Source organism: Meleagris gallopavo, chromosome 4 (genome assembly GCF_905368555.1).
Source record: "Meleagris gallopavo chromosome 4, MGAL_WU_HG_1.1, whole genome shotgun sequence".
Taxonomy (NCBI): domain Eukaryota; kingdom Metazoa; phylum Chordata; class Aves; order Galliformes; family Phasianidae; genus Meleagris; species Meleagris gallopavo.
The window spans coordinates 23191124-23212341 of record NC_139407.1 but is presented as its reverse complement, the minus strand read 5'-3'; the positions used below and the strand labels follow the sequence as shown (position 1 = coordinate 23212341).

The following is a 21218-nucleotide window of genomic DNA, read 5'->3' as shown; positions in this document are numbered from 1 at the left end:
ATTTTAAATGGCTTTATTTTAGGAACTCTCACCTGTATTTTGAGCCAGATGTGTCAGTATTTCAGATCCAGAAAATATCCCTCTTCAGGCTGACATATTCCTGAGCGCTTACAACAGAAATTAACTTGCATCATTTCCTGAATCTAGGGCAGGGAAAATTGAGATATGTTGCTGCAGTTTCTGTTATACTGAAACAGTGAATGGTGTAAACACCCACATTTCAGATGCCAATTTACTTTTCCTAAAAATTTTTTAAAATATAGCAAATTAGTGGAGTTAATTAAATGAAATGGGCAGTTTTATCATGATCTAAAGTACATTCAAGGTACAAGAAAATATTTTACAAGCAACTGCAAATAGAGTAGGCTTCCCTACTTCTCTGGACTATTTACTGATAAACAGTTGATAATCTAATACAAACTAACAGGCATTATTAATTCAGAATTATACATGCTGTGTTGGCTAAAGGTCTTCAACCTGCTTGATAACAGTATATATTAATACATTTGTGCTCAAAGTTAAACTTATTTGCTGAAGACCTGGGAAGTCAAACATGTCAGTTATGAAGAAAATGAAGCCCTGGGAGCTCTCTGGACAGGCTGAGAAGGGCCATGAAAGGTGGTTGTTGTTGCACATTAATGTGCAACAGTTGCAAGTTGCCAAACATCTTTTGTTGATCCTTAGCCACAGAATGAATGAGCACAAAGAGTATTCTGCTTCATTTTACATAGATACAAAATGTCGATTAATAATTACTGTGAAAGTCCAGTCCAGGAGACAGTTCTATGCATTAAAACTGAAATAGTGGGAACACAGTAAGATCACTGAGAAGTCAGACTTATTTTCCATCAGGGTTCCTTGGATGTCCTGGGAATGGGGAAGGCATTTGGCATAACGCATGGTGCCCACAGCTGACAACGAAAGTACAACTATTCACCATCCGTCATACCAAGTGTGCCCTACACAGCTTCCATCACAGATTTATTACTGGAAGTCTTGGTAGCAATTACGCTATCAAATTAAAGTATTGCTAGGCAAATCCAAACTTCCTTAATTTCTTACAGATTTCCCAACTGTGAGTCTAGTACTCCAAGTGGATGTGAATGAGCACAGAAATGCTAAGGGGCCCCTGTTCTCATTGAGTTGCTATTTGGAGAGAAATTCTTAAACAAGAGATTATTTCTCTTACGTATAGTCTGACACCAAGTGGTATTGATTAAGTAATTCAGTGAAATTATTCTGTTATAAAAGACATGTTTTATGGTGAATGGCTTGTGAAATTGCAGGTAGTAGCTAGCATCTGTTGGATCATGACACTGCACATATTCAAGACTTTCACTAAATATAATCATAAAAAGAGTAGATTTCATAAGGTTTTTAGTATAACATGCAGATGTATTGTTATTTCTTTCTTTCTTTTTTTTTTTTTTTTTGGAAGCTTCTCCCTTTACTCAGGTCCAAAGTAATTTAGTTATATACTTATCCTTACTTGATATGAATTAAACAATTTCCAACTTGTACAGTTTTAGCTCAGGCATGAATATAGGTGCATATGCACACATATACTTTTTTTACTTATCTATTTATCTATTTTTGAATGTTTTACATCCTTTTCCCAAACTGAAGGGTAACCCCTCCATGTCTTTAGAGGCAAAATTCCTAGACTTGTCTAAAAGAATTTGAAATAAAGGTGAAAAACTTTAATAAAGTCATCATCCTGGCAAGCTGAACTTCACTGCCTTTTAGTCACCTGTGACAAGTTACAGTGGCAGTGACAGGACTTCATCTATCTTCAGATACTGTGGGTTTCCAGCTCTCGTGGTTCACTGCCATTCAACTCCCTTTTCTAATAGATGACTACAGTCACTTAACAACTAACTGGCTGGGTAGGCTGATGAAGCCAAATATGTTCTGATATTCCCAGGTGTATACGATGAGCTGGAAGCAGATCTCCAGCTTGCACTTTTATTTTAACACTGCCTTAACTAAATCTTTGTTCTGAGTAGTTCGAACAACTCAGGGACATCCTTTAGAAAAAGGGAGTTTAGAGGCCAGTTGCAATTTACAGATTAAGTAGTGAAAGACTCATTCTAATCGACATCATTTCTAATTGAACTGAAGGGTCAGTGATTTGTTCCTATTCCCATTAATTGACTCTTTGAGTAAGGAAAGATGCTCCTGTAAGTCTTAGGTCAAAATGAAGCTGATTCCATTTCTTGTTTACTATCAATAACTTTGACATGTAGGAAGATAATTAAAATTGAACATGGCAACGGTATAATTAATTGATTTTTTTCCCTTCCCCTCCCCCCCCTCCGCCTCCCCTCCTTCCTGGAATAGTGCTCTGGGACAAAGTAGAAACTATAAGAAACCTGCACAGCATGGTGATTCTCTACAGAGCTTTTGTAAATTCTTGGCTAATTGCTTGAAAAAAACTGGTTGTCTTCTTATTAACCTACAAGACAGAGGAAGATAAAACATATTTTCAATATATTTTAGATTTGAATGAGTAGAATTATAGAATGAATAAAAATTAATTTAACAATTTGCCTCTCTTTCTTCTATGCAAAATCTCTCTTCAAACTTGCCCTGCTAAGCCTTTGGTGTCAGAGTTGATTAACACAAAGGAGGAGACAGAAACACTGTTCCTTGCAACATTTAGGTCAGAGCTGATGCTCTCTAGCATGTATCTAGGCCACGTCTAATTAATCTCAGAATACTCCATGGTTGCCGGATTACCTCTGCCAGCTTCTCCCACGGAAACCTGGCAGCAAAGATTTTTACCTTAGGTGAGGAATTTCCCTTTTCTGAAGGCAAGTGGAAGGGTTTTTTTTTTTCATTATTTATGTAATGTTTATGCAACAAATTATAGAGCCCTTAGGATAGAGCCTAGATAGTATTTAGTAGGGGCAAACTCATTTAAAATTAGTGGAATATTGTCACTGACTTGAGTTGAGCCAAGACTTCACCCTAAGATTTCACCCCTAATTGTTTTTGGATAAAGTTTACTAACCGTGGCCTTCATGTCTCTAAATTTGATGCTGTTAGTCAAAAGAATTCCGTTTATCTTTGTTTCTAAGCCAAATGTGTATATATGGTGTTCAGTCAAATTAAGACTGGAAAATACAGATCAGTATAGTAAGATTGTCACTGAAAAGTCTGTTGCAGATGAGGAAAGAGGGACAGAGTTGTGTTTGTGCACTTTGAACTCTACTCTATGGTCGCCTGTGGTCATCTTTGGTCATTACTAGGATCACAAAGTTTGAAAATGCACTCCCAGGTCTGTAGAAGTGCTTGAATCAAGATGAACTCCTCACATGAAGCAGCAGTGCCAAGTACATAATTCAGCACACTTACCAAATGAAGGAAAAACTAGTGATACATAGAACCACAAATGCATCATAACACTAAAAATAGAGCACTAATTAGCAATGCTAAATTGGTATGCAGGGTGCTGAGTGTCAGAAGAAGCACCAAGGCTGCAGCCTGAGGACAGAGTTACTGAGACTTCAAATCAGTGTGCCATAAATATGCATTAATTTCTTACGCACAAAGCCAGATGATTTTTCACACCTGGTGATATAGTACTAAAAGACAGGACAAACTATTACTTGCAGAACAAGAAATGCCTGTTATTGTGTATCTATTAGTATACTCTTAAAATACCGGACATGAAAAGCAGGCATTTCTGTAATGGACAACATATGCTTTTTGACCACAATTTTTTCAATTACGTCCTTACAATGTGTTTTACTTAAATATAAAATAAATAAATAACACGCATTTAATACAGCAGTCTTATCAAAATCATCACTTAAATGCTTCTTCTGATACTTTCAGAGTTATGTAGTAATATACATGCAAATAAGATGCAGATTTTTCACATCCTTGTTTCCCTCTCCAACGTGCGTTGATTCCTAAAACTGGAAATGCTATTCATAGGGATTCATAGATGATCAATATTGGCACATAAAAAATAAATCCATGTTGAAAAATATGCCTTTAAGGGAAAGGGCAAATACGCCCTTTAGAGAAAAAAGAAAAAAACACTAAGAAGGAAGTAGTAAAATCAGCATCCATCAGCAGTTTTGCTTCCACTATGATCTACCTGCCCTTCAAATGTGTGGTGGTGGGCCAGCTGATTCCTGCATTAACATGCCTCATGTCTACGTACAGAATTTTGGAAGTCATCTCATGTCTTAGCTTGTATTAAACCCACGACAGCAGATTTTTTTACATGTAAGATGTAGTTCAGCAAAGTGCATGTAGATGCATCAGATTCCACAGCAAAAACTGTGGAAGAGACAAATCCCACTGCCTTGCATTTAATGCTTTAGGATGACCTCACAGACAGGTTATAAAATAGTGAAAGCAGGTAAAAATGCACACAGGCTCGTGGGAACAATAATATTTTAAATCTGTGTAACTGGTCATCACAACTCACAAAGCATTCTTTCACCAAAGTCCCCTACTGCAGTACTGAACAGTAGTATGGGAAGAAGGGCTCCTGTCTGCTTCTGGCTGTAACAGCCCTGCAGCCACCATGTGCTGGGTTGCATGACATGCTATCAGCCTTATGGCCTGGGGTCGATGGGCCCTAGAGAGAGGAGTTATCTGAGCAGATTATACGGGCTCTAAACTCACCTTTGTTACCCTGTACACTGCAGAACAGCATTACTTCATTATTCAAAGAGAATATTAATCAAAGGTAACTTAAAAATTTCCTACATCCATGAGTCTGTTAGGCATAATTTTCAATGCAATATCTACAGCAGCTAATTAAACATGCAGTTGTTGTTTTGCAGCCCGGATAGAGATGAACTGTTAGGCAGGAGCAATCAATAACTTGCACTCTCTGAAAGAGTAAGCACTTATAGCACATGCAAAATGCAAGCAATTATCTTAAAAAGAACTTCTACGCTGTTATGAGTGGCTGCACAACTTGAATTGCTGTTGAAAAATTAAAATAGTTCATTGTAAGCCTCTGAGAAATTTCTGCCTCTGATAAGGAAGTCCTCTCTGATCATGCAGAGCTTCTACCAAAGCCTTCCTTTCCTGTACTTTTTTGTTAGCTTTCTTCTTTCTCTCTTCATAAAAAGCGATTATCTTCTGTAATACAGGCTCTTCATCAGGCTCCAGTCTATCAAGGAGCCTACCAGGATTTTCAGTATCCCACTCAGTGATCTGGGTACAGTTAAATGATTCACTACTTTCAACTACCCAAAACAATCTCCATTATGAGGGCGTTTTCCCATATTACAATACATAAAGAGGAATAGTAATAGCATCAGTGTTCGTGCTGGTTGCATAGACCAAGTCTTCAGAGAAAAATCCAGATTGCTCTGATGAGATTTAGTACCAAAAGATTATGTTTTTGTTCTGACATAATAAAGTCCTGGTGTGTCTTGATGGTTATTCTGGCTCTACAGCACCATCCTACCTTAGTTTTTAAATAAAGTTCAATGCTCAGGATGGACACTATTTAAATAAATCTGTCCAGAAATGCTTAGCAGATGCATCTGGTTTCTTTCATTCTCATGCAATGTCAGGTTTCAAATTCAATACATGATTTTAATAATCCTGCTGACAGCGTTTATTTTTATGGCCATGAAGCTCTCGGTGCTTGTCTACTCAACCTCAACACTGACATTGCTCTGAATGTAGCACTGGCTCACTGAAGCAATGAAAATAAGAGTAATCTTAGAAGTCAGTCTGCTTAATGTTAGGACATCGATTTCTTGTCCCCCTTGTTTAGAAATTTTAGCATGTAAAATGCAAAAGAAAAAAAAAATCCTAGGGGCTTTGCAGCACATTCAGAGAGTACAAAGTTTGAATGCTGTCATGCTGACCCATTTCAGCTCTTTATTTATCTTCCTCTGCTGCTGCGTGTGCTTTCTGTTATGTATCTTTACCCTGTGTTTGCTTATCCTGAGCAGAACAGACTGGTCAAGTCTGTTCCTAAGGCACCTGTAGAATGTTACACGTGTCTTAATCCTAGAGGTAACCAAGATCTCAAGTGCGCGCGCAAACACACACACACACCCTACTCATCTAGGACTTCCAATGCACTTTCTATAGCTAAAAACATCCTGCAGGAGGTTCAAAATCTGTATCTGCACTAATAGCAGTGTATTTTAGATGCTAGAGCTTTCCTCATCACCTCCAAAGTCTTAATACTTATATTATCCTCTTTCCTTAAGGATACATTTGAAAGTGAGCTTCAAACTCACAACCCATCTCTATAGCAGTAATAACACCATGAAAATGTTTGTTTTCAAGAAGCCAGCTTTCTCATCAAGTTGCAACTTCCATTACTGTTATGACACTTAATTCTCTGAGGCCCCTTAGGCTGAAATACCTGCAGCTGTTCAGTACCACTGACTGGGTAATCCATCTCTATGCAACATACTAGTTTTTATGGCTGTATCTTAATAAGAATACTTGGATAAAAGTAGTGATGAAGCTTAAGGTCCACAGGCCAGATGCTGAATATGTATAAATCCTGTGGCTTTCAAATACATCAAAGAAACGATATTCATTTGTCCCAGGATTTGCTCCCTACTTCCAGTTTTACCAGACTTTTCTTCAACTAATCTTGCAAAGGCCTTAACTACATCCACTTCTGACTGTACCCCTCTCAATCCCTTTCAAATACCTCCTTCTTAACATATAACCCTCCTGTAATTCTTCCCTTTTAAATCCTTTTCAATCCCATTTTTTCTTCATTTTTTCCCCTTAAATTAGCTAATTGTTGGAAGCATTTGTAGCTCTTTGAAATTTTACTTCTGAATGTGTTGTGGTATGTTGACTCTGAGGGCTGAAGTTTCTAAGCAGCTTTCAGAATAATGAGATTTGTGTGCATGACTCCCATGCACTACTTTGAAGATTTACTCTATAGAGTGAAAATATTTAAAAAAAAATAAATCAACTTCATTGTTATATTCACTTGTAAACACAGCTCAGAGTATGCCTCCTCTACTGTACGGTTACTCCTTTCTCCTCTAAGATACTTGCTGTACTTGAGGAGCTTGTGAAAGTACACCCTTAACAGACCACTTTTTAACCTAAGGGTGTGTCATCCTTAGCTGTAGCTGGTACGCTCAACAATTTTTTTCCTATCTTCTTCCTGTATGCACTTAGCATTTGTATGCGTAACATATTTGCACTACACATTCCTTTAACTGGAGGCTTGTTTTCTTTCCCTGCATGACCAATATTTCCAGTTTACGTGGCAGTAACTTGTAGATACTTAATGTAAAGTTCGACTGATCTGAAGTGGCATACTCACATATCACATTATTTGAATGAGTAATGTGCCTAAAACATTAACCTAAACTACCCGGATTTTGCAGGCTGGCTCGGTTGAGCCAATGTTCCTGATATTTCATAGCTTGTTAGGCTTTGTATCATTATTTCATACCAAGGCTTTCATAATCTCCTGACAAGTAAATCTACTGAGGGTCTAATTATTGCCTCGTATTTTTGACCCTGTAACTTGAGTTTGGTTTGCCAAGACTGCACACAGATAACTTTGTTCACATTTCTCCTTGTGCTCTAGCACAGGTATGTAAGCATGCCACGTGGTTGGCTGATTGTGCCACATAAGTTGGGTTGATTGGGTGCTGTGCCAGCTGGTCCTGAGCTACTGGCTCAAATAACACCAGTGTTCCTCTCCCCACACCTGCTGCTTCATATGCTCTGGTTGAGCACTGCAGCCTGGTCATTTATCTTAAGCTCAAAGACAGCACTCAGATAGGAATCAAGATGCAGTCATTTATCTTTGCATTTTTCCTCCTTCACCTTCCTACCCAGCCACAACTACGCCACCTCCAGTATTGTGCAGAAGTATGAGTGCTGTGTGAGGCACGTGCTAAAGTATTTCCATCCACAAAAAAAAAAACAAAAAAAACAAAAAAAAACAAACATTATTCCACTGCTTCCTCTATATACAACATTTTGAACTCAAAACTTTTGCCTTGTTGGCAGGCTTTGGGTTAACTAGCTGATTCTGTTAATAATGAGCCACATGAAATATAATGACGCTTAATTGGAGAAGAAGAATGTTAAGCAAGCCTCTTTAGTGGAAAGAAGCGAGGAAAGAAAAGGAAAGATGTTTAGTATGCGCATTAAAAAAAAAAAAAAAGATATTTGGTATGTACACAGGTTTTCATTTGTGGCCTCAATTGCTTCCCCCTTTTGCCAGGAGGGATAGTGACTTCATGATGACCCTGTTTATTACCAAGTTACACACGTGCCTAAGCCACTGTTTGACTATAGGAGCACTAAGGCCTGTGGGTGGGAGCTTCTTGTGCTTTCGCATTTCCCCAGGCTGTGTAAGCCTATTGGCTTCTCCATAACTGAATTAGCTATAGAGTACAGTTAAATCAGTGGTTAAAGAAAATATATTTAATTGTTAGCTGCAAACTTATTGAAGACTCTGTTAAGATTACAAGGATAATATGCATTCCAGATAGACATGAAAAGCCAGAAGTCAGATAGGAAGACAAAGCATAAAAAAAGTGTTATGACAGTTGAATATTTCTGCATTATGATATTTAAATGGCTTCATTTTTAACTGTGTTGTTAGAACTATCTTTTAAAATCCTTTTTAGTAAGACAGCTTTAACACTAACTCTGTCCTCTACTCACATAAAATAATTCTTTTTTTTAAATTTATTTTTTTAATGTCCTGTATTCAGAATCATTTGCTTCCTTCACATGCACTAGGGGCAGAGAAGTCTGCAGAACTGAGAATGTGGCTGAATCCTCAGTGCAGGTTCCTGTCCAACACCTTTCACTTTTTCCTTATTAAACACAGACCAGATACATGCGTGCCCGTTTTACTCACCTAGCAGCACAGAAAAGTTACTTCGGATGGCCTCTTTCAGAAAGGCAAAGGAGAGCAGACCCAAGTCAATCCTTTGTTCCACAACAGGAGAGCATGCCAGGCTGTGCTTCAGTTTTCCAGATAAGGTTTACATCATCTGTTAGGATTGATCCAGGTCTTGAAGGAAGTGCTATTCAAACGCTTTAAATTATCAAAAGCTAAGTCTAGCAATCATATACAACCCTAAGCATGATGGGGGCATCACAAACTTTACTGCTTTAAAAAGCTTTCCAATCAGAGGATGATCCTTTCTAGATCCGATAACCTCTTTCCCTTCTTCCATTCCAACAAATGTAGTCCCAAGAGGCAGAGCAAGTTGCCTGGGAGGGTCTCAGGTCCAGCATTTTGAGCAGCACCCCATTTCACAAATGCTCTGCCAGGCACTGGATAAGTAGAGTGCAGAAGACACACAGAAAGAAGATATTTTTCTCCTTACTGATGTCAGCTCTTGCAGCTCTTGCTTTTTTTTGAGGCCTCAGACCTTGCAACATTACAAAGAACTTCATCTCGTGGCATCTGCAGTAGTCAATCTTTTCACTCTCACTCCACAAACCCTATCACTCTTTTCTCCCCAGAAACCTGCCGAGAGCTCAAATAGCCCTAAAGTCAACACTAGCACATTAAGAACATAATTCATTTGGTAAACTTGTGAACTTTGGTTGCCTGCCACTGGCAAACCATTGTGTTGTTTCAGCTTGAGTTGTACTCCATGACTTGAGAAGGCTTCCCAGACTTCCAAAGAACCCTGGCAACTCAGTGCTCAGCTGACTTCTCAGCTGGGAGCACTTCTGTTTCTATAGCAATGGGAGCCCAGGGCCATGCTCCAGACAGAAGGCTGGGGAATTCCTCTTTAACCATTGCTGCCACAAGCAAGACTACACGTAGGCTAAGCCTTCAGGTACCACAAGAACAGTCAGTGGTTCAGGTTCCAGCTACGGCATTCTCTGCTGCAGAGAGCTATATATGTGTTTTATTCAGCAAATTACAATTTTGTGAATTTGTAACTCATGGCAGCCAAGTGTAGTTTTTGGCACTTTCTTTGTCCTTGTTCATGCCCTCCAATGTTTCTGCTCTACGTGGTTCTTAGTAGTGCTGTTTTTTATTCTACCCACTGACTACACTTACCCACTCAGTACAACTTTGTATCTGGTCAGATGTAAGCAAGAGAAAACCTCCTTTTAAATAATGGAGATTCAGACTAGAACAAGTTATTAGCACCTGCATATCAATAGAAGGAAAACAAACAGGGAAGCAGAAGGGTTTCTGTACCTTGCAGTAGTAAGACATGAATTTTTTTCTACTTGAGGCCTTAATTTTTAATGCTTTTGGAAGAAACCCAGTTTCTGAGTCCTGTTTGCCAGTAACAACATGTTTTAAAGAAAAATCAATATGTAGTATGATGGTATTTATTTGCACTCTAATTTCCTTTGATACAGGATATCAAATAAACAATTCCTCCTTGCTAGCAATAAAGTTTTATGATTTATTCACTTTGTCTCTGCTTTATCATAATAAAGCATGCTTGTAGAGGGCTGCACGTGCATTTCTTGTTGTAACTGCTTTCCTCTCAATAGCTGCACCTTTGCTCTTTGATTTTGCTTATTGTTGCTATGGTACTGCATAAGTTTGCATTTTGCACTACATCCAGACCAGAACTGATTGCAGCCAGCAAAGCCTTGGCACCAAGTGATATCTTGTTTCTGCCTATTGAGTGGCAGCGATGCATGCTCAGCTTTGCAGGCCATCCGCACAAAGCCAAGCCCAAGTGGGTATGCTGGGGTTTGGCTTTGCTGATGGGACAGCTGCCATGTGAGTGAGGCAGTATTTGATCCTGGTACACAGCTGCTGACGCTACCAATAATGAAGCTTAGAGAGAAGTCTGTAGTACAGTTGTGGTACCAGGTAAAACGATTAGGTTTTCCACCTTGCTTAAAAGCAGAAAACTTACAAGCTAATACTGTTAAACTTTTCCAGAAAAAGTGAATAGGTCTGCAATCTGTTTTAAAAAAAGATATATATGTGTAAAAAAATCCACAAAAAAAAGCAAACAACAACAAAAAATTCAACAAAACAAGCACACCTTGCATGCCATGAGCTATAAATACCTCAACATCTAGACCACTTTAGCTTTGGGAGAATTTAAATTCAAGATATTACCCGATCAAATTCTAAGCCTTAAGGAAAATTACTAAATGCACAAAGGAAAATCTTAGTGTGAAAACATTGCTGCAAGCTTTAAGTATATACACAAAAAGAGTCAAATTGCTGTTAAATTGTCTGTAAATTGCTGCTCTTCTGGGTAGAGTAAATATTTTGTGATACATTATTTCCTCTTCATCTGAAATGCAAACTGTTTTCTTTATTACTGGTATAGCATTTAGGATTTTTTTTTTTTTTAAATGAGCAATAGTTTTTGCGTATGCCAACCACAGCGATCAGCCATCAAGAATATCATGGAAGACAAATAAGAGAAAATTCTTCGCACTTGTGCTTTGTAAGGGAAACATTACTCAAGGTTTACATGGGTAGAGGCTCTTCAGAGAACTGAATATATTCTAGACCTCATTTATGGCTGACTTCCCTTCAAATTAACAATTCTGTCCTGAGAATTAGTACAGTTTCAGCCTTTCAAATGTGATTTAGGTGAAGAAGGTCCCAGTAAGTGCTCAGATGAAAGACTGATGGAAGAAGAAGGCTTCTTGTACAGAGCAAAAGCTCAGCAACATCTCCAGTACCAAAAGAGGATAGGCCAAAGGACAAAAAGGCTCTACTTTTTTTCTTTATTTATCGGTTCATCCTGAAATGAGACTCTTTTAGGAATTTGAATTTCTTAATTCAAAAGGTATGTCAGAAAAAAGAAACAGGCACGAAGTGATAATCAAGGCTTTTAGCTAAGTAGCAAACTCTCTTCTAATTACATCCAAAACGTTCCATGAGAAATGTTTGCTTACCTAGACCATGCCATTTTGCTTATCAACCTCAGACATATGTTTATATTGCTTCTACTGCAAGAGAAGTGTTTCTTCCTTATCTTTACAGAAATGGCAGTGGTGCAGCAATGACACAAATAGCACTGGACATGCTGACAACTGGCTAGGGTGGGCAGCAAAGCCATTTTGCTTTGCTCAGCGAGGCATATGTCACACTTCCCTCCTTGCCAAGAGACCAGCAGGTGAGTGTGGCAGGCTGCAGTTTCTTGAGCCAGAGCCCTGACAAGCAGGTTGGGCCTCCAAAAAGATCAGGGGCACAGATCTTTAGTCTGTAGAATCCTATTTAGTAGAAATAAGTTGAAGCCATTAAATGCAGCCTGCTATAGATTTTTATTGTCCTATATCCATAGTTATTCAAGGCTTATTTGGCAATCAGGTAGCATTCCTCGTTGGTACAACTTCATAAACACTTAGCAGCAAAAACATTGGCATTCTCAGTGGATCACACTGCAACTTCATTTCTCTACCCTTCCTTGTCTGCAGCCTTCCTTCCTGACCTATTTCACAGGTTGGTAACTCTTGTTCTCATATCTCAGCAACAATTGCTTCAAATATTTTCATAAACATGCCTATGGTACTGACACTTGATCTGAAAACAACAAATAATTTAGATACTGACCTAATTTGGGGTTGACGTTGTATCCTTTCAGTTGAACATCTCAGTGCTTGGAGAGCAGGAAACACATCTCAGAAGGCTTCAAATGCAGATTTCTTGGCAAGAAAGTGGTGGAACCACAGCTGGTCACTAATCAGGAGGCACAAGCAGGAAGTCCTAGAGAAAAACAGCTCAAGAAAAAAGAGAGCAAGTCTGTAAAGTCTTTATATACCTTTTGGGATGGTCAATGGAAGAGTGGAATTGGTGAAGAGCTGGGTGATGTGGGATGGCTCAGGTGACACCAGTTACCCTAACTGCTGCCCTCCTGTCCCATTGGGCATGCTGGTGCCAGCATGGAACTGCCTGGGTCACCTAGAATACATGGGGTTGCCTAGGATAGTTCTTCAGGGACTATTCACTGGCAACCGACTCTGTGCTTCAGTTCAGGTTCTGGAAAAAGAGAACAAAGTAATTCTGGCATGGCAGTCCACTCTCTGGCCTAGTTTGGGCAGTTGCTACCAAGCCAGACACTTTGACAGGAGGTTTGGGAGTTTCTAGTGTGAAGGTGCCACTACTGGGGTCAGTACCCTGGCAATGCTTTCTTGTCTCTTCTTGTTCATCTGCCTGTATGTGGGTAGGAAATTACTTTTCTTCTGCACATCAGTTCTGCCTTCACCTGCCAGCACGGAAATTTACTCTGGCATTTCCTTAAACTAAAAGCTTATAGATCTAAGTTAGGAGACATGCTTGGGGAGGCATTAGTGAATGTCACATAAGCATACAATCAGGCAGAGTTAAAGAAATAAATATACATTTTTCTTCTTACCTCAAAATAAAAAAAGATTGTCCAGCTACAGTGATCCAAAAGTAAACACTCCACCAAGCACCCTCTTGCACAGGCAGGTGGCACTTCTCAGAATTGGGCAGGGATTTATATTCAGAACAGGGGAAATATGAGTGCTGTCATTGAGCTAATAGGCAGTTAGTGTGTGGAACTATTGCATGCGCTAGGGTATCACAAGTTTTAAGGATGGAAATTCAGGGTGTGGGTGGCAAGTGCTTAGGAACAGCTGCTGAGCATGCGAAGCTGTATGTGAAGGCTGAAATCACATAGCAGCTGCTGCTGACCCCTGGAGGAGCAAACTCCCTCCTGCTTGAGGAGCTGCCCACATGCTCAGCTGGGATGCAATTATAGTTAACGTATACATTCATCACACACTCTTCATAACTTCACTGACAAACTTCACATACTTGCAGGCACTGGTGGAGAAAGAAAGATAACAAGGAGGCAGAAGCCAGACTTGGAAGCTCTTCTGCTTCTTGATCGATACCAACATATATGCCACTGCGTGGTCTTGACACAAAAGAAAAGTCAGAGCAGAAACCTGCTCAGCCCATTGCTGCATATGTTTGTAAATATGCACCAGGAGCTGCTATGTAGCTCTTGTTTTCTCTGTTGCACACCAGAGTGTGGTGCAGTCCTTTTTCATTCCTCTCCTTCCTCAGTTCAAACCTTGTTATTTTCCTGATATGCCCTTATTTGCAAGAGCTCTTTAAAGCTTTTTTTCCTTGATGGTTTGCATCTGATGTTATCAAAGTTAATTATATAATTGACACAAAATTCACATAAGGCTCTTAGTTTTCTTAATACACTGTGCTTCCCCCAGACTGTGAACTTTAAATGATGCAAGTGGGAGAACACTCTGTTGTTCAACCACGTTTAACTTTAGGCTACATTAAAACTAATGGCTAATTGTTTCTGATGTATCTAAAACTTTATTGTTTTTTTTTAATAATATTTTTTTCTCTGTTCCTAGGCATTCACTTGCCAAAGAGTAGCACCTGTAAAGTAATTGCTCCAATTTCCTTAGGGCTTTCATATGAGTTTTTGTTACTCATAAAATCCCCCTCACTAGGATTTTGTTTTGTTGCTGTTAACATCCCTTCAGTTTATGATTGTTCTGGAGAGATATTTACCGAAGTTTGCTCAGTGGAACTGCCTAAGGACTTAATCTAAGGAATGGTTTCAGTGGAAAGCTTGGATGGAAAAAGATAGGTTTTATTTATTTATTTTTTTGCAGCTGGAGATGCCTTCAGTTTGCATTTGACTGCAGCAGCCTCTTAAGCTATCTAGACAAGGAACAGCCATGTATTTCCACTTACCCTTTTTTTTTTTTTTGGCTATTTCTGACAAAGTACTTCAGAAGCAATGGTCGCTTTAAGTGTACCCTCAGAAAGATGCTTGAATAAATAAAAAGTATGCAGCAGATGAAAGGGATAAATTTAACCACATAATTTAGATTAGAAAGTTTTAGTGTAGAGGTACAGCACTGAAGAAGCAAAGCGTATGGGAATGCATAAAATCAAGCTTAAAGTAGAAATGCAAATGAAAAAGAAAAAAAGCATTCCTTGAAAGACAGATAATAGGTAATAAGCATCTCTTCTGTCCCTGGTCTCTGAAGGTGATTGATCCTTGCTGTTCTTGTTTATGATTCCTGAATTTCTGCAGGAAAGTACCTACTTTTGATAGCTTAATCCTACTTTGGAAGATGATATATTTTATGTTTTATCAGTTGAAAATATAAGAAGAATCAGTTGGGAATTTCTAGTGTTTTTTTTTTTTTGGTTTCTTAATTTTTAGGAGGTTGGAGTGGGACAAAGTGGGACAAATAGATCTCTATATGTATCACTTTTTACTGGAATCAGCTCTTCACTGACTTTTTCAGTGCTTCCTTACTTATCACTTGAGGAATGGTATGTGTGACAATTTTGTACACATTTCTATGTTAGTCTCTTATTTAAACAGACATTCAAATTCTGATATTGTCAGAGCTACCAATGCTCTTCGATGGAGTAGTGGATTTTGGTTTCTGCTTTGGTGTGGCTGGGGCTGTGAGAGCAGCAAGCAGCCTCCGAACAGGCTGGCCTGGCTCCTTCCTGACTTGATATGCATGACTTGTTTCAGCAGCAGCAGATGCACAACAAATTGAAACACTAATGTTGTTATTTCTGAGAGGTATTTATTCAGATCAAGGTCTTTTTTTTTTTTTTTTTAAACTGCTCTACAGCAATCTTTTACTTTGTATTCCATAATTTGACACATCCAAATATAAAATAGGTCAGGTGTACAACTTTTATTTCATTATTCAGGTTCTTAACTACAGTCTGGTAATTTACAGTCATGTATTCTTCGTAAACTCTGTCAGTATGTCTTGAAAACTTTATTTTAATGCATCAACAAGTTGGTCAAAGCTTTTACCATTGTTGTTTAAAAAGATCTAAGCCAACTATCTCAGACTAGTCAGCACAGAAGTTTAATGTTCTCATTTAATCTATTACATATATTACTAATCGCAGCCTACTGTATAATACTTGAAAACTTGAAAATATTTTCCCCATTTTCATTCTTTTTCTAGAGAGCTATATTTCCTAAATCAAACTTACCAAAGAACTAGACCTCAGTTCACAGAAAATTAGACAACTGCCTCACTTCTTGAGGACTGATCTCTACCATCTGCTTACCAGCTCAAACCACTACTGGCTGCCTTGCCTACAAGCATATGGGGCAGAAATTACACAAACTTATCCCCTGCTCTTCTTGGTCCTTTAAAATTAGTTTGTAATAGCTGAATTGTGAGGAGTTGGCTTTTATTCCTGAATGTTAACAGGAAGCAAAGACTCTCAGAAAAATGAGAGAAGTGGGTATTTCACAGGATACCTGCAAGAAAGACTGCTTATTGGCAGAGGTGCCTGGAAATCACTTTGGCCATCACAAAGGCTAACTGATAAACAGAAGCATCTTAAAAGCTCAGAAAGGACCATACCTTTCTGTTTTGACACCTAATCCTTTGTGAGCCATGTATGTGCCCATGTGGGCTGGACCTCTGTGGAGCACTAGATGACGTGAGGTGGAGCAGATTATCTAGAGACCTCCTGGAAAGCTAGTCAATGACAAACTACTTCAGACAACAGAATTTTAGGTGGAAAACAGGTTAGGCTAAAGCTGGAAGAAATGTCCTTTGCAGGGACAACAACTGTGAGTGAAGGCTCCCAACTTCAAAGAAAGGTTTTACAAAGCCATGGTGCATAGATTCATACAGAAAGCTGGTAGCAGAGCCCTGATGAAGCATCATTATTGTTCCAGGTGCAGATTACCATGATATCTTTAGAGGCAGAGCACTAGCTGTGATCTGAATGCTCATATTAGATGAACAAAGGAAATAAAACTTCAGGGAGCATACAATTAACAAACGTACAAGTTAGAAGAATAGTGTGGTTAAGATGGTATTTTACAGGCTTATAGTTAGAAAGATTGTCATGGCAGAAAGAGACAATCAAAAATGAAATGCTCACCCACATCCTAGGCTCACAAACTCCAAAAGGAGGAATCACCAAAAAGAGACCCTTCCCCCTGGCAGCCAACCCTTAAATGGGGTCTAGGAGAGGTGCAGCCAGGCTCCACCCCTTCTGGTCACACAGCTGAATTGCTTTCACCTGTGCTCCCAAGGCTGACCCAGTCCTTGCCTCAGGTGATCAATCAGTGGTTTAAGCCGTGACTCAACAGTTCCCATACAGAGGCTTATTGGTCTTCTATAAGGAATCCTTATTCCTTGGCTGACAATCCTTTCAACACTGCTTTAACACAGTCTTTACACCGGTACTCTGATCTATCAGGAACTCGTGTAGCAAAGGGAGAGGGTTAATCCTGTATTAATGTTTTCTAAATAAATGACTCTGGGGGTGTATAAACACAAACAGGAAACAAATGAAAGGATTTTCTGCTAATAGGAAAGAAAAGGATGTTTTAGTGCCATCTCTGCAAGTGCAGCTTTGATAATGAGAATCAAGGGAAATTTTCTATATATATATATATGACCTTTGCTAACTTACTGGAGAAATAACTGAAACTCTATACAGATAAAAGCAAGAGATGCTGCATGTTGGACAATCTCTCTCTACTTGTGGTTTTATGAGAAAATAAAAGCCACTCTGCCTCTCTCCAGCCCAACTCAAGGTGAACTTGTATCATGTATTCACCAGGGATTACATATCAATTTTACATTTGAAATAATGCCTTCAATTAAAGTTGTTATAACCCCCTAATGGCTTATACAAACCATGTTTTAATTTAATGGAATTATAACTCAGTTTCTTGTATCTATGAGCTTAGTATGGATAATCACGAGTTAAAACCTACTTGTGAAGTTTAAGTTCAGCTGCTTCTGAATGTTTCTAAGAAGTATTGATGGAACAAGATGCTTCTGGTCTTAAATAATCCCCTTTCTGACTTCAGCACTGAATTTTTAAGATGAGTAAGAAAGTAGATTGCCAGTGAAATGTTCTCCCTTGCAGAAGGTAAATGGATGTTTTTCTGCCTGTGCTGAGGTGCATTTCTAGCATGGACAAAACTTGCAGTGAGGTACTGACCCATAAAGACAGGATCTCTCCCTTTTGCTCTGGAACCATTCTGCACAGCAGACAGCAGAGGTGTCTCCAGTGCAGAAGGGCTCACGGCTCTGCAAGGGCAAGATCAGAGCAGCACTACTCATTGTTATCTTGAGGAAGGGGTCTATAATAGCTGAACACACATCAGAAGGAAGAGAAGAAGGTCTGTTATTCTAGCAAAATCCTGCAGTTGAGGAGTTAAAGGAAAGACCAAATAGGAAAAAGAATGAAGAAAATAAGTGAAATGGCTAAAAAGAGGCAAATGCTGCAAAGAGCCATGACGGCAGAGTCACGGTGTTACTTTTGTTTAGGAGTTCTATGCAACATTTGAAGAGGAACATGGGATACCTTGATCCACACAGGGAGGAGGCAGAGCTGCTTTGTACTCACCTGGGTTGATATTTCCTGGAAAATTTAGTTAACCACTTATCCTGTTTCAAAACAGCCTGAGGTGCAGAGAAACATTAGAGTTAAAAAAGTGACCATCATGTTCTGCTTCTACATGCTATCCCCAAAGCATCCTTGGGAATACACACACATACCCTTGGTGGAAAGCTCAGCACTGACTTGGTGTCCAGCAAAGCTTTGCTGTAGCTACACACATACCTCATGATCAGTATGTTTCAGATTATACAGTTCTTTCTTCTAAATTTAAGTCCTTTGCCGAGAGGAGGTGGGAGTGATTGCCTCTCAATTTCTGAACATTTGCGATGGAAATAAACATGCAAGCACTGGTATGAAGAGGTACCCAAAGTTATCCATAGTTAACCTTTGCGAATCATGCTTCCTTCATACCCAGAAATAAACTCAACTCCTGCTCCTTCTCTTGTATCAACTGCTTCCTCTATCCTTTCTCAATTAAACCGCCATGTCATGATTGCACGTTTGGCCTTTCACCTCTGTGCAAGTTCATTACTCCTGGTCTTCTCAATCTAGGATCATTATCATCAATCGCTCCTTGAAGCAATTGAAATATTTTTTCACAGAAGGACACAAAGGGCCAATGGATCTTTCAGGATGATTATATTGCTTTAGATTTGGTGCCAGTTGGGGTTTTTGACTAAACTGCCAAGAGTTTGTGTCAATCAGATGCTTCAAGCTAACCAAGAAAAATTTGCTAGGGCTGTGATTCTTTCCAGTATGGGTCATTTGCTGGCCAGGGTGAAGGATTAACTTAATTAAATCAACTAATACCTTAACAAAGGGTCAGGGGTACTGCCAAAGCTAATAAGGGCAAAGGTTAATGAGGACCAAGTTTTCCCTTCTCATGTCCTAATGTCTTTTAGATAGCATTGCTTACCAGACCTGTCACATTGCAGCTCACTTCACATCCCTTATGTGATATCACTCTTACGGCCCTATTCATCTGCTTCTCAACAAAAGGTCACTGTGACTCTGTCTCCACTGCTACATAAGGCCTTTCCTGCTGGTGTGGCTCCTTCCCGTTTGTGTTTTCCTAGGAGAAATGCATCTACTGCAACAGCCACACTGAAGAAACAGATTTATCTTTGTGTACAATTAATATGCTCAGCAGTGCTGAGGACTTCATATCTTTAGGTAACCACACATTTTTATTTCTTTTAATCTGTGTCCTCTTTGTTCCCCTATTGTCAGCACTTTTTTTCATGAAGGCCCTTGGGGCACAGGATCTCAGGATGGCTGATGTTGGCAAAAATCTCTGGGTCCCTCTGCTCCATCCCCTGTTCCATCAGCAGGGCCACCCAGAACTGGGGCCCAGGCCCATGTCCAGACAGCTCTTGGAGATCTCCAAAGAGGAAACTCCACAGCCTCTCTGGGCAGCCTGTGCCAGTGCACTATGTGGTCCTGTAAAAGAAACAAACAAACAAAAAGCAACAAAGAATCAAACAAAACCAAACCTAAGAAAATGGAGATCTCATAAATAGTGAAGGCTCTAAACACATCCCAGGCTGCAATGTTTGAAAGGGATTTTTTAGGATCTGTTCCTCCAAAGTAGCTTTTTTTTTTCTCTGGCAGTGTGCTGTCCATCTACTCTGCCAAATATTAGCACATCATTTTCAGAAATCCTAATGCAAGGGTAATACCAGTGATCTTACGGATACACTGAAAGGATATAGAGCCATCATACAAAGCGAAAGCATTTTCTGAATGCTGCTGAAGCTTTGGGAATGTGATGCATTTTTCAGTTCATTTCCAGCAAAGCTCTCTCATTGTTTGTTTGTTTCTGCACAGGTTTGTTAGATAGTTCTTAAAGGTCTTTTCTCTGCTTAGATTATTCTCAGTCCAGTGCATTCAGAATTACAATAACAAAAATATGAGATAAGAGGTCAGTTCAGGAAAGATTTATGTATGTAGTGAAAAAAATAACAAGAAAATGACTATCAGCAACTAACTGTATTCACTAAAATTCCATATACATATCTATTTTTAAGAGTAGAAACCTTAACAAGAAAGCACTAAGCACTGCTACTAAACTATATTATTTATTCATCTTAAATTCTCTGGTCAGTGAATACTATTTTAGAACAAGAAGTTTAGCAAAATCTGAAGAAGTCAGGGTGTTTTTGTTGTTGTTTGTTTTGTTTTTGTTGTTACTTTTTGGCATATACATAATATTCTAAAGACCTTTCAAAATTTACTTTCATATACTGCAAGATCTTCAGAACAAGATTTAAAAGAACCTCAGTACCTCTGTGCACTTTCTAAGAGATATATGGAACAGATTTGGAAGGCTGTTATACAAATGTGTTCATGAATCTCATATACCTAATAGCAGCTATAAAAAAGCTACTTCTGATCAGCTGTTTGTTTTCAAGTGTTTTGAAATGGTTTCACTTAATGACCTTGAGGGATTAAAAATATGTCATCATATTCTTTTTTAATGTACATCTTATGTTTCCTGGAAAGGTGCTGGACCAACAGCACTACAAACTGATGTTCTTTAGCTGTAGGCTGCACTTGTGCTGATGATCTCTCAGCAGCTGTCTTCCCAAAGCACTTCTTCCCCACTCTGTCTGGGTGGCTTGGAAGGCCACCACTCACTAAGCTCCCTGCAGAAGTTAGCAGTAAAAATGTAAGTTAATTCTGATTAAAATTTTTATACATTTTTTGAAACAAAAATGACTGACATCCACTGGTAAAGGGGTGCCATCCATTGAATACATTTGGTTAAGCTATTTATATACATTTTTTTCTGTGATCTTCTGTGGCATCCGATTTCACTGAGGTCACAGAGACATTGATGCTTGGTAAATTGCCAGTAACCAAAGGTTATTAAGTGCTTGTCTCTTCCTTTCAAGCCTAGTCTATCTTTATCATGAAG

General features: G+C 39.0%; 1 long non-coding RNA gene across 1 annotated transcript; it reads right to left on the bottom strand.

Annotated features, from left to right (window-relative positions):
• Positions 1-2327: 2327 nt before the first annotated feature.
• On the bottom strand, positions 2328-13832 carry LOC104910633 (uncharacterized). Its single transcript, XR_014882911.1, has 4 exons — positions 13299-13832; positions 12497-12663; positions 8849-8984; positions 2328-2455 (listed from the first exon to the last, which is right to left on the bottom strand). It is a non-coding gene; the product is annotated as an uncharacterized LOC104910633 (long non-coding RNA).
• Positions 13833-21218: the final 7386 nt, after the last annotated feature.